This window comes from Dendrobium catenatum, unplaced genomic scaffold (assembly GCF_001605985.2).
Source record: "Dendrobium catenatum unplaced genomic scaffold, ASM160598v2 fragScaff_scaffold_9, whole genome shotgun sequence".
NCBI classification, from domain to species: Eukaryota; Viridiplantae; Streptophyta; class Magnoliopsida; order Asparagales; family Orchidaceae; genus Dendrobium; species Dendrobium catenatum.
This window is the reverse complement of record NW_021318471.1, coordinates 605,260-616,627: the sequence shown is the minus strand read 5'-3', so window position 1 is coordinate 616,627 and position 11,368 is coordinate 605,260.

Here is an 11,368-nt window from a genome sequence, read left to right as displayed (position 1 = left end):
CTTGGCCGATTAGCTCAAATATGAGGAAAATCGACCTGAATATCGCCCTGAAATGAAGCTGGATGATGTCTAATCGTCCCGGACGATCTTGCGATCGGCCTGGACGAAATCTCCATTAATTGCTTTCCAAAACTGCCTGAGAAATTTTGGAAAAATTGCTCTGTATCGTCCGGGACGATATTTTATAGTCCAGGACGATATACCGGGACGATGTCCAAAAATAAGTATTTCCTAAGTAGATATGGCGGCAGATTCTTGCTGAATTGAGCCGATCGTCCTGGCCGATACAAAATCGTCCAGGACGATGTGTTTTACATAAAGACGGATGCTTTAATGAGGATGCCCTAATTAGGGTTTCTACTTTTGTCAGATCGTCCAGGATGATATAAATATCGTCCCGGACGATGTTACCAAAAATAGAAATCTTTTAGGGCACAACAGAAAATCTTTCAAGTTACAAATCATTAGATGCCACACCAAATACAAAAGACTCAAGAAAGGGAAAAGATTACAAACTGGCACAGACCTAGTCTACCCAATCTTGAGCTGGTTTCAAATTGCAGTCTGATCGTGTGGACCTGAAACGTTAGCACATAAGGCAATCGTAGAGAAATAAGAAATGTTTGCTATCATCAAAATCATAAACCATAAATCCGCAACATGAATCAAATTAGTCTAAAAATAAAAAATAAATAAATAAATTCTCGTTTGAACTCTACTAAGGCTTTGTTTGAGGTTAGGGCTGCAAGTGAACCAAACGTTCGACGAGTTTCTCATTGCTCGGTTTGATTAAAACTCATCTGTGATCGTTTAATTAACTAAGCAAAAAAACTTGAACAGCAATTTAAATACTCGATCTTTAAATAAACAAGCTTGAACACAAATGTGTTTAGTTCATTTATTTTCACGAACAATATTATTTGAAGCTCGTGAACAAGCTCGACATTAAGCTCGATAAAAATATATTCATATAGATTAATCATATTTTCATTTTAAATAGACATATGCTTTTATTTTAAATGAATTTCATTTTATTTTATATCGTCAATAGAATGAATTTGTTTATGAACAAATGACATTTTAGATTTATCCATATATATTTGCTAGATTGTTTGTTTAAGATATTTGTGGACAAATTTAAGGTTTGTTTGTTCAATAGATTGTTTACAAAATATGTTCACGAACATAGCTTGTTAAGGTTTGTTTGTTTAAAACTCGATAAGCACTAAATGAATCGAACATTGACCAAACATGAACACCGATAAATTAAATGAACCAAACATGAATACAAACAATGAAGCTCGAATTAAACATGAACTGAAGTTGAACAATGTAATAATAAACGAACTCAAACATGAACACTCACGTACTGTACTCGGCTCGTCTCGATTCGTTTGCAGCCCTATTTGAGGTAGATTAAGCTTTTATGTCTCTGGTTTTAAAATTCTCCTTTCTAAAAATCACAATTTTAAAAACACTTATTTGAAAGCAACTTTTTAACAATATAAGTTTGAAAAAAAGAGGTCAGAAAAAATATCTTAATTCCAAACACATATTATTTTTAATTATTATTCTATTTTACCGCGAAGGCTGTCAAAAAACTGTTCCAAACACAGCATAAATATGCAACAGCTTTCTTGAAAGTGCTAGGGACAAATTATTTTAAAGTTTTCCACGCTTAGTCTAAGGTGAGTTGCTTTCCTTTCCCATGCAAATTTCCACAAATTTTATCCTCAAAGGATTTTTGTCACACTCTTATATTTCCTGTTAACTTTAAAAAAAATGGATTATAAATTATAAATTTAAGTTAAATATAATTTAATAATTAAATTTTGATAATGTTTCTTAAGATATTCATTAATTAAAATTAATTGATGACCACAATTTAAACTTTTTATCTGCTTTATCGTGTAAGGATATAATTGCTTCTTGACTTTCTGGAAGATATTTAATTGGGTGATTATTTTCTCTTCATTCTATCAAAAGCAAGTGATAATTAATTTTTTTATTAGAAAATTATTTTAAAAAAAAATATTCCAAATAAAATTTTAAAGTTGTTGTAAAGAAAAAAAAAATTGCGGGGAAGTAGAAGTTTTTCTCTACTTATAAAAAAATTATTTTTTAAAATTAGTTGGATTTATTATATTGGATCTTAACAAATCCTTATATTCACCTTCATAAATGTTGATATGTCACCAAAAATCATTTTGATTGGACACAAATCTTCATGCAAATATAAATAAAAAACTTTTAAATTTAATTCGGAACCATCCAAACTTCGATTTCAGCAAGCCTATAGTCAAATTGAACATCTCAAGGAGACGAACCCAATGACACAAAATTTAGTCCAATTCGATCCCAAATGAGCTCAGATTAAAGGACCAAAACATTCTTAGAAGCTTAAGAGCATTAATTGGTTGACCAAATGATATCCAAATATGACAAGCTTATAGTCAAATTGACAAATCCAACGAGCTCAAGATCATTCAATTTTGACATCAATAAGGAACTTAAATGTTCAATAAACATTTCATGATCATGGGAATCAATATGCGTCATCCGATGGAACACTCCAAACATATCATAGATTTAGGCTTTGTTTGGGACGGCTTTTTTACTGCTTTCAAAAATGGAGTTTTAGTACAAATTTTTTTATTTTTGTACTAAAACTCCGTTTTAAAAAGCAATAAAAAAGCCGTCCCAAACAAAGCCTTAATTTCTCCATATTTACTAAGGATGCCACATTAAAAAAAATTATAAATAGCCCACATTCTTCAAATGAGAAGAGCTCCGGAGATTGAAGAATCCTAAAGCTCTATCTCAGCACCACCGCCAATGATTATCAACATAATTTCAAATTTATTAAATTTGTTTTTAGATAAATGCATTAAATAAATAATTAATTTCTTGCATATATTAATATCTTTTTTATTTTAAAATTTTTTTTATTTTTTATATTAATATCTTTGAGATTGAATTGAGACCTACTTTGAAACCAAGCAAGGGTGTCAAAATGAGTTGACTGATGGGGTTCGAGTCAGATCCAAAATTGACCGATCTGAAGTCAGTTAACTCAAACAAGTCCCGTTTAATAAAATGTCAGAAACATCAACATAAAACCAACCCACTAGCAACTTGATTACCTGTTTAGCTAAATTTTTTTAATAACTTGTTAACTATATAGTTTATATATAATATTTGATAAAAAATATGAAGATTATACTGAAAGTAAACAAAAAAGATATTAAATATGTCATTTTAATTTAAAGGAGAGTTTGCAGTTCAACTCGAGGCTGAATCGTTTAATGTATGGGTCAAAAAATCCAACCAACATCCGACCCGTTTATTAATTGGACCAACCAGAACCCAAACTTATCGACATAGTTTCAGGCCGTATTTACCAATAAGGTTCTTTATTGACACCCTTTGGTTAAAGATAAAAAAAATATATGATAATATTCAATCTCTAAAGATTTCAATTTCATAAATTTCCAAAAAATTAGAGGAACTCAGTTAAGATAATTTGCACATATTTAATCAATAATTTATAAACTTTTCAATAGGTTTATCTCATTAGTATTGCTCTATCAACGATAGTATATATGAACAATAAGTCGGTCCTGTCCAGATAACCCTCAAAGTTGTTGGCGTGAAACACTTTCAGAACTTGCGACCTCCATGTGAGATGATTCTCTGGAGTAAGCTGGACGGTGATGACATTCTTAATGGTAGACATTAAGAACTTCAACTGGGGCTAGATTGTAGCTGTTCCAACGAGCTGAGAAGCATCGGTGATGCTCTCGACTCATGAACAGTATAGATAAATATAAGAAGAAATGACAAAAATATCAGAGAGGAGAGGTAATTCCGCATTTCCGCCTAGGCCAATCATGGACCATGTGAAGGGTCTGGTGTAGCTGCAAGTGGGCATATTTTGGTGGTATGCCGACTGCCAGAACATGTTAACAGTTAATAATTATATGATCTTCCATTGTTTTATGTCCATTATGCAAATAACTTTTTCCTCAATTTTGCAAGTGTTAATTATCTAATATTTATAGTTGTTGGGGTCTTCCGAGTCAAGTGAAGAGGCCACCAAAATTCAAAAAGTCAAAATATTCTGCACGTGGAAACTCTTTGACTTTTTCAAATTTCTTGGATTGGTTTGTCCATAAAGGAAGCTGTCAATGGAAAAAAATCAAGTCATTGGTCAAATACACAATGGAAGAAAATTATTAATGAAAATTTTGTGTAGTTTTTGAATAATTTTTCATAAGTTATCGATCTAAAAAAGAGCTGCAGCTCTTATTGACGAAAGAACCATTCTTTTTTTTTTCCCCCCTTAAAAAATTTTACCGTTAATATTAGCCATCTATATTTTGTAAGATAATTTTTTTCATCAGTTTGATCTCTCTCTCTCTCTCTACTTAGAAAATTCACATAGATTATTATAAGAAATTGTGATAGGATATAATGATGGGAAACATATGAGGATTAGCTTCAAAATTTAAGATTTTTACTGAAATTAATTATATTTATGATATTCTAAATTACACTTAGGAGTGTAAACGAATCGATTGAGTTGAGTAGAGTATCTGCTTAATCGAGCTAAATTTGTTTAGTTCTTATGGAGCCCGAGCTCAGCTTGTTTAAAATTTTATAGGCCCGAGCTCGTTTGGAAAGCTCTAGCCTGATTTGATTGTTGAGCTCGATTTACTAGTCTTAGATTAAAATTTTCAACTTTTTTCTAATTTAAAATTGTTAAAATATATTATAGAGTGATAATTTAAATTAGTTTTTAAATATATTTGAAGTTAATCGAGCAACTCATCAATGATCTTACCAGCAAAGTCAGGTTGAGCTTGAGCTCTAGCTCGTTTAATATACGAGATTAAGTATAGGCTCGAGCTTGAACTAACTTGGTTCGATATACTCGACTCGTGAGCCAGCTCGTTAATGAGTTAAGCTCAAGCCGGCTTGAGTCATTTACATCCCTAATTGCATCCTAATGTGAATTTAAAATTTTAAAGTTCAACCTAATTTATTTTGCCATATGATATTCCAATAACATTTTTCTTATTATATGATAATCACCTCAACTAATTAGCAAAATTTTTTTGCTCCCATGAAATTGTTGTTTTGTTTTAATCATTATTTTTATTTAATTTGTTGTATACAGAAATAGTTAAGTGTAAGAATATATTATGAATTGAAACAAAACTTCTTATGATATATTATAAAAATAAGAAACAATGAACAATATGATATTAATTATTTTATTTAAAAATTATTAAGAGTATTCGCCTATATAATTTTTTATTTACTGATTATAAGGTTGAAATATGGAAGAGAATTAAAATAGTGAAATTCAGAAGAAAAAAAAAACCTGAAAATTCTCTTTATTTATACTGACTTGAAAAGAGACTCTGGATATATTAAATTATATTCATTTCTTCTTCTTCTTCTTCTTTATTTAATTTTAGGAAAAAATAAATAACATTATTGGCTGTAATATTGACGTTTGCTTTGAGTTGATCGATGCATGAATGTTGTTAGAGCTTTCTTTCTTTAACAAAATTTGTAATTGACTTCTTGAGCAAATCACTGTGGTATTTCAGATGTTTCTGCAAGCAATATCTTTGAATTTAAATTCGAAGATGATGTTATCTTTAAAAAATTATTGAAAGAAAAAGGCAGTAAACAATTCAAGGAAAATTTAGGCTTCGTTCGAGCAGCTTTCTTACTGCTTTTTACAACAGCTTTGTAGCATAAATTTTTTTTGAAAGTAGCCAAAATGTAATGATTAAAAGCTCTGCCAAATGAGACCTTAATGTTTTTGGCTTTCAATTCCGGTGAAATTATTCTGTGCGGACCTTGGACATCAAACATCGTCCAGAGACAACCAGAATGCGCCACGTCACCCCTACTCGATACCAGGCTCAATACTGTTCGGTATCGCTGCTCGTCATAGCAGGGCTAGGTACTGCTGACGTGACACATTCTAATTGATCTCCGGACGGTAAACAGTGTTCGGAGTCCGCTCAGAATAATTTCTCCCATTCAAGAGTGTTGATTGATGTTTATGTACTTCACAATCTTCACATATGCAATGCTACGATTCATGTAAACCACTATATCTTTTTATATAGATGACTTCATCAAAACTTTGATCAACAAATGATACGTCCATGAAAAATTTTCTTTTGCGAAGGATTTCCAACTAATGTTGATCAGTGTAAAATGAACGGAGAAAGATGATGATGGCACAGTGCCAAAGGTTGAAGATTAATGGATATGATCATCACTCCTCATATGATGAATGGGTGTAAATTCTCTGTAGTTGAAAGCCACTACAGAAAATAGGGCGATCACCTGCAGGTTGAGAGAAAAACATATATGTCCACGGATTTTGTTTTCTGGTGGATTTCCTTTAATTGGTGCACATTCAGGTAGATTTATTCTTCCTGGCTGACAAAAAAACACGTAAGAAGTCACTGAAAACACATATTTCCACGGATTTTGTTAGTTCTCCAACGAATTTTTCCAGTTGGAAAACTAACAGTTTTCCTGTAATGAGATGAAGACATGAATTAAGTAGTATTACATGCACCATACAGTTTTAATAGCGTCTAAGTTTCAGAAAATTAATGGAATAAATCCTGATTGCGAGAAGTGAATGGCATGTATGAAAAAGAATTAAATATGTGATACATTTATCTCCAACTATCATAATCATAAATACAGTAATGATATTTTTTCCTACTTTTAATCTATCAATTATGAATCTTTAATATTGATGAAAGAGATCAAGTGCCTGAGAGATCCAAAACTCATGAACAGCATTGACTTTAACATGCTAATCTGTCCATTTCAGCAGTCGAGCATTGATTCAATTTGTTAAATATAGGTTAATCAGTAAATTAAGGCCTTTTTGAACTCTGGCACTTGATGATGATGATGACACTAAAATTTAGTAGAGCTCACACTACAGGAAAATGGTTTATTATTGACGGACTTCATCTGCCGATAATAAGTAAAATCTGCCAGTAATAAAAGATTTTTATATAATGTCATAGACTGATTTCTCTCTTTCTAAACTGATACTTACATTAGTAAATTTTAAATGAAAATATATTGCCTTGTGAATCCATCTATTATTCTTAATTTGACCGTTATAAAGTCTGGTGTTTTTCTTGGTATCTTAATAAAAATTACAAAAAATCCCCAAAGAATGATGATGAAGTCAATCTTAATTAGTCCCCTACCAGGAAAGATCATTAGAAGAAGTTCCAATGACTTTCAGAGTTACTTTTAACATATTCCAGTATGCTTTTATCTCTAACAAGATGCTTGTATGGAGAAGGGAAGGGACTGAATCATTCAAAGTTTTGGAGAGGATCATTATTCTTTTTTCTACGATTGAAAGTAGCTTATTGAACAGCTTTGGCGCAGCTTCCTGCAACAGAAGGAATGAGTCCACATCATCTAAGGGAAGAGAACGATCAATTAGTGAAATTGTCAATACAAGAATTAATAGAGTAGTTCATAGCTGACACCTCATGAAGAAGAATTGGGGAAGACATCACATCATTCCTGTAAAGATTGTAACTTGAACGTTTTTTTATTGTTGGAATAGATATTATGACAAGCTACAATCAAGATTTTGTAGAAGCCAAGTTCCTGATAGACTATTGAATTGGCCCTTCTGAATAGAAACACAGTCCTCCACGCCAAGAAGAGAAGAAATATTTAAAAAGTTTATAAACTATAGAAAGAATAGCTTTGTCATCCATATATAATGCTTAAAATATCCTCCATGGAAGTGGTTGATAGGGTAGAACGCAAAGTTGATAAGAGTGAATTGGTGATGTTGATTTGAGGTACTGTTATATATCAAAAGCTGGTTTATCAGCAGCTCAATCTTCAGATTAATAATGACTCAACTTAAATTGACTGATTTGATATTTGAGTGACAATGATTTCAGAACTTTATTGCTAAACTGATATATTATAGAACACGAAACAGCCAATTTATATCCAATATGATAACAAGTTGATGTATTTAAATTTATATCCAATCTGATGCTATTTTGTCCAACCATCTCTTACCCAACCTCAATCTTACTTGTAATTGTTTTTACATGTAACTTTTGGTGATTAATTGAAAGGGCTTTGCCCCCATTTTTCCCAAAAAAAAATATATATATAAAATAAATGTATCGACATAGTTAAATAAATAGCAAAAGTAGTATTTTAGATTATTTTTTCTGTCAGTGGAAACAAATTTTAAATGTTTAAGGAAATAGGTTTCAGCCTTTGAAAAGAAAACCAATTGGTAATTTGTCGTCTTTCAAAACTGTTTGTTGCAATAAAGAATTCATCAGTGTAATATTCAAGCTACATAACTGAGATGCTTCATTCTGTTACTCAATTTGGAACTTGATTTTGAAGACAAGAGAGTGCTATGAGAAGCTCAGTGATGCAGTGGATGGTCGGAAGAATCGAACTTGTAAGAAGGAAATTAATCTTAATCCAGGGAACAAACACAAACACTAAGCTTCAAAATAATTAATACTCATCAATGACATCCCTTACACAATCTATATATAATAATCAAGTAGAAAACTAGAAAAATCTAGAAAGTTCTAGAAATCTATAACAAACTTGTAACAAACTAAATTAGATAGCCTAAGGAACGTTTTAAGCTAAAAAACGCTCCACATCACTCATTGCAATGGGGATTTTGAGAAGTTAGTGTGCAACATGTTAGTGTTGCAATATTTGAGTGAGAAGATACTCCATGCATGCACTACCGGCGGGCCGCCGGTGTTTTGATACCGGACGGTTTATTTAGCCGCCGGTAGTTACCCTATAGTCGCCGGCGCTTTGACCGCCAGAATTTACCGGCTGTTATAGCCGCCGGAAAATGTCGCCGGTAATTGGCAATTTTTCTGTAGTGATGCATGATCTTGAAAGAAGAGAGAAGTCATCTTAGATGAGTATATAGGATATGATGATTGAGTATATTACCAAAAAAAAAAAAAGGATCATGATACCATGGTCAACATTAAGGATGAACATAACTTTGCTAATCATTGATGTTGCTTGAACTAGATGTAACTTAGAGCTCACATGCTTAAAAGTTGACTAGAGCATCTTCACCAGCAAGTCACCCAAAAGGCAGCCTTAACTTGGCTCCTAGTACTCGGCTGCTAGATTATCTTTTATCAAACAGTTTTAGTTCTAACAAATGGAGAGTTCGATGTGATTATCTGGGCACCAAGTCTCATTCTAAGAGAGCTTGCTAAGTCCACAAGCCTAATCTGAAGTAAATATCTATCATTTTCGATCATTACAAGCTGAGATAGTCATTTACTCAATCTCTTTCTCCCTTCCTCTTCTCTTACTACCATCTCTTCCCCTTCTTAATTTTCTTGTTAATTAGTTTACTCCCCTATATGTGTTCTACTTTTCTTAAGCAATAAAGATTAATTCTTTCACACTTCTTCGTGGCCTTTCACTTTCTCCTTGACCAACTCTTGATCTGATGAGATCACAAGTAATTTGGTAATAGAGTAATCTAATACTAAAGGCTAACTATTGATGTTATAAAGAAATAAAAAATCAAATTCTCTTCAACAAATTAAGAAACTTTATACAATCAAACAAGTTAGTGAAAATAAATTTTGGCTAAATTTCTTAACTCGTGTTAGGTTTGAAGGAATTAAAGGGAAAGGGAAATGGAAATGCTATTGAAATTAGTTTTCACCTATTTGTTTTGTTAAAGAGATAGTAATTGAAAAAATAATCTTTATTTCTTTTTATTTTGATGAGAAGTTGAACTTTATTTTTTTACAAAGAGAAATAATGAATGCCATGAAAATTGATAGATGTATGTTCTTCTCATTGTTGATGAGGATTCAGTAGAAAATTATCAATGAAAAAAAATGTTTTTTATCTCTAAATTAGTGGGCAAATATATATATATATATATCATTTGTGACTAATGATTATTTGTACTTGAATACATAATACATTTTAAAAATATAATCAACGTCTTATATAATAACAATTATTCTTAAACAAAAATTAGGTTACACCTCTACACAATGTGTCTGGGGTCCAAGGGGGCAGCGTCCCCTGATGGGGTTCGACCTGCCTGGTCAGGTCGCGGGGTGGGTCAAGGGGCAGCGTAAAACTTTTTTATTACATGCTTAATGATTCAGCCCTGATTATTACGTCCGGTGACCGGATGTAGCTCTACCTTCGGTCACCACTGAGTTACTCGGTATTTGCGTGGTATTGCTTGACAATACGAGAAATACCGCTCTGTGAAGACCAATACCGAGTTTTTTCTCGGTATTACTCGGTATTGCTCGGAATTTGTCTTCACATAATGGCATTTGTCGTTATTGCCGAGCAAAACCGACAAATATGTGATTTTGAGCCTGCTACGTGGCGCGATCTCAGTGCCGGCCGAACGTGGCTCTACGTCCGTTCACCGGACCAAATAAAAATTCGAGGTCCAAGGGGGCAATTGCCTCCCCTAATTTATAGATCCATGCTGCTTAAAATGTACATATCATCGCGTAGCGAGGGACTGTTTTGTGGCGAAGCAGCACAGTTTACTCAATCTCCCAATCTCAGTGGACAAAAAATTTACTAATTCTTCCTTGCTTTGGTAATCTTGACCAGTAAAACATTTTGCTATAACGATTGATTATTAGTCTTTTTTCCGTAGAAAATAGGATTTTATTATTTGTAGCTTATAGCAAATACTTATTTAAGAAATTGAGCTCACTCACCTGCGATAGAACTGACTGTTTGATAAGATAATCGGCTGAGAAATTACTATTCAGTATTCGGTTCCAGGTCTTGGTTTCCTCTCAAACAAGTCTATTATTATGTACATTGTTTAGTCATTTTCATTTATCTTATTTCCATTATTTTATATCAGCTTTCAATTTAAAACTCTTATCCTAAAATTTAATAATTCAATGTCTAATTAAAAATAATCTTCAATCTTTTTCATCCAAATTTGATAGCAAAAATGATGGTTTGAATTGCCAATATTTTAAATTCCTTTTCTACCATTTCTTTTGTGCTACAATAAGCTACTTACTACAAAGTAAATCTTGAAAATCTTATCTTCTTCTTCTTTTTTCTTTTTTTTTTGAAATGCCAAATAATTTTATTCCATAAAAAAAGGAATATAAAGAGGCAAAATTACAAAAAAAATTAATAATAATAAAGCTTATAGTACCACAATAAGCAAAATATTGCAAAGCAATAAGTTAAATAAGGCCGTGAAGCCAATCGAACTCAGAATCGCCACCCAATTGTCATGTTTGGATCATTCATTAGAGGG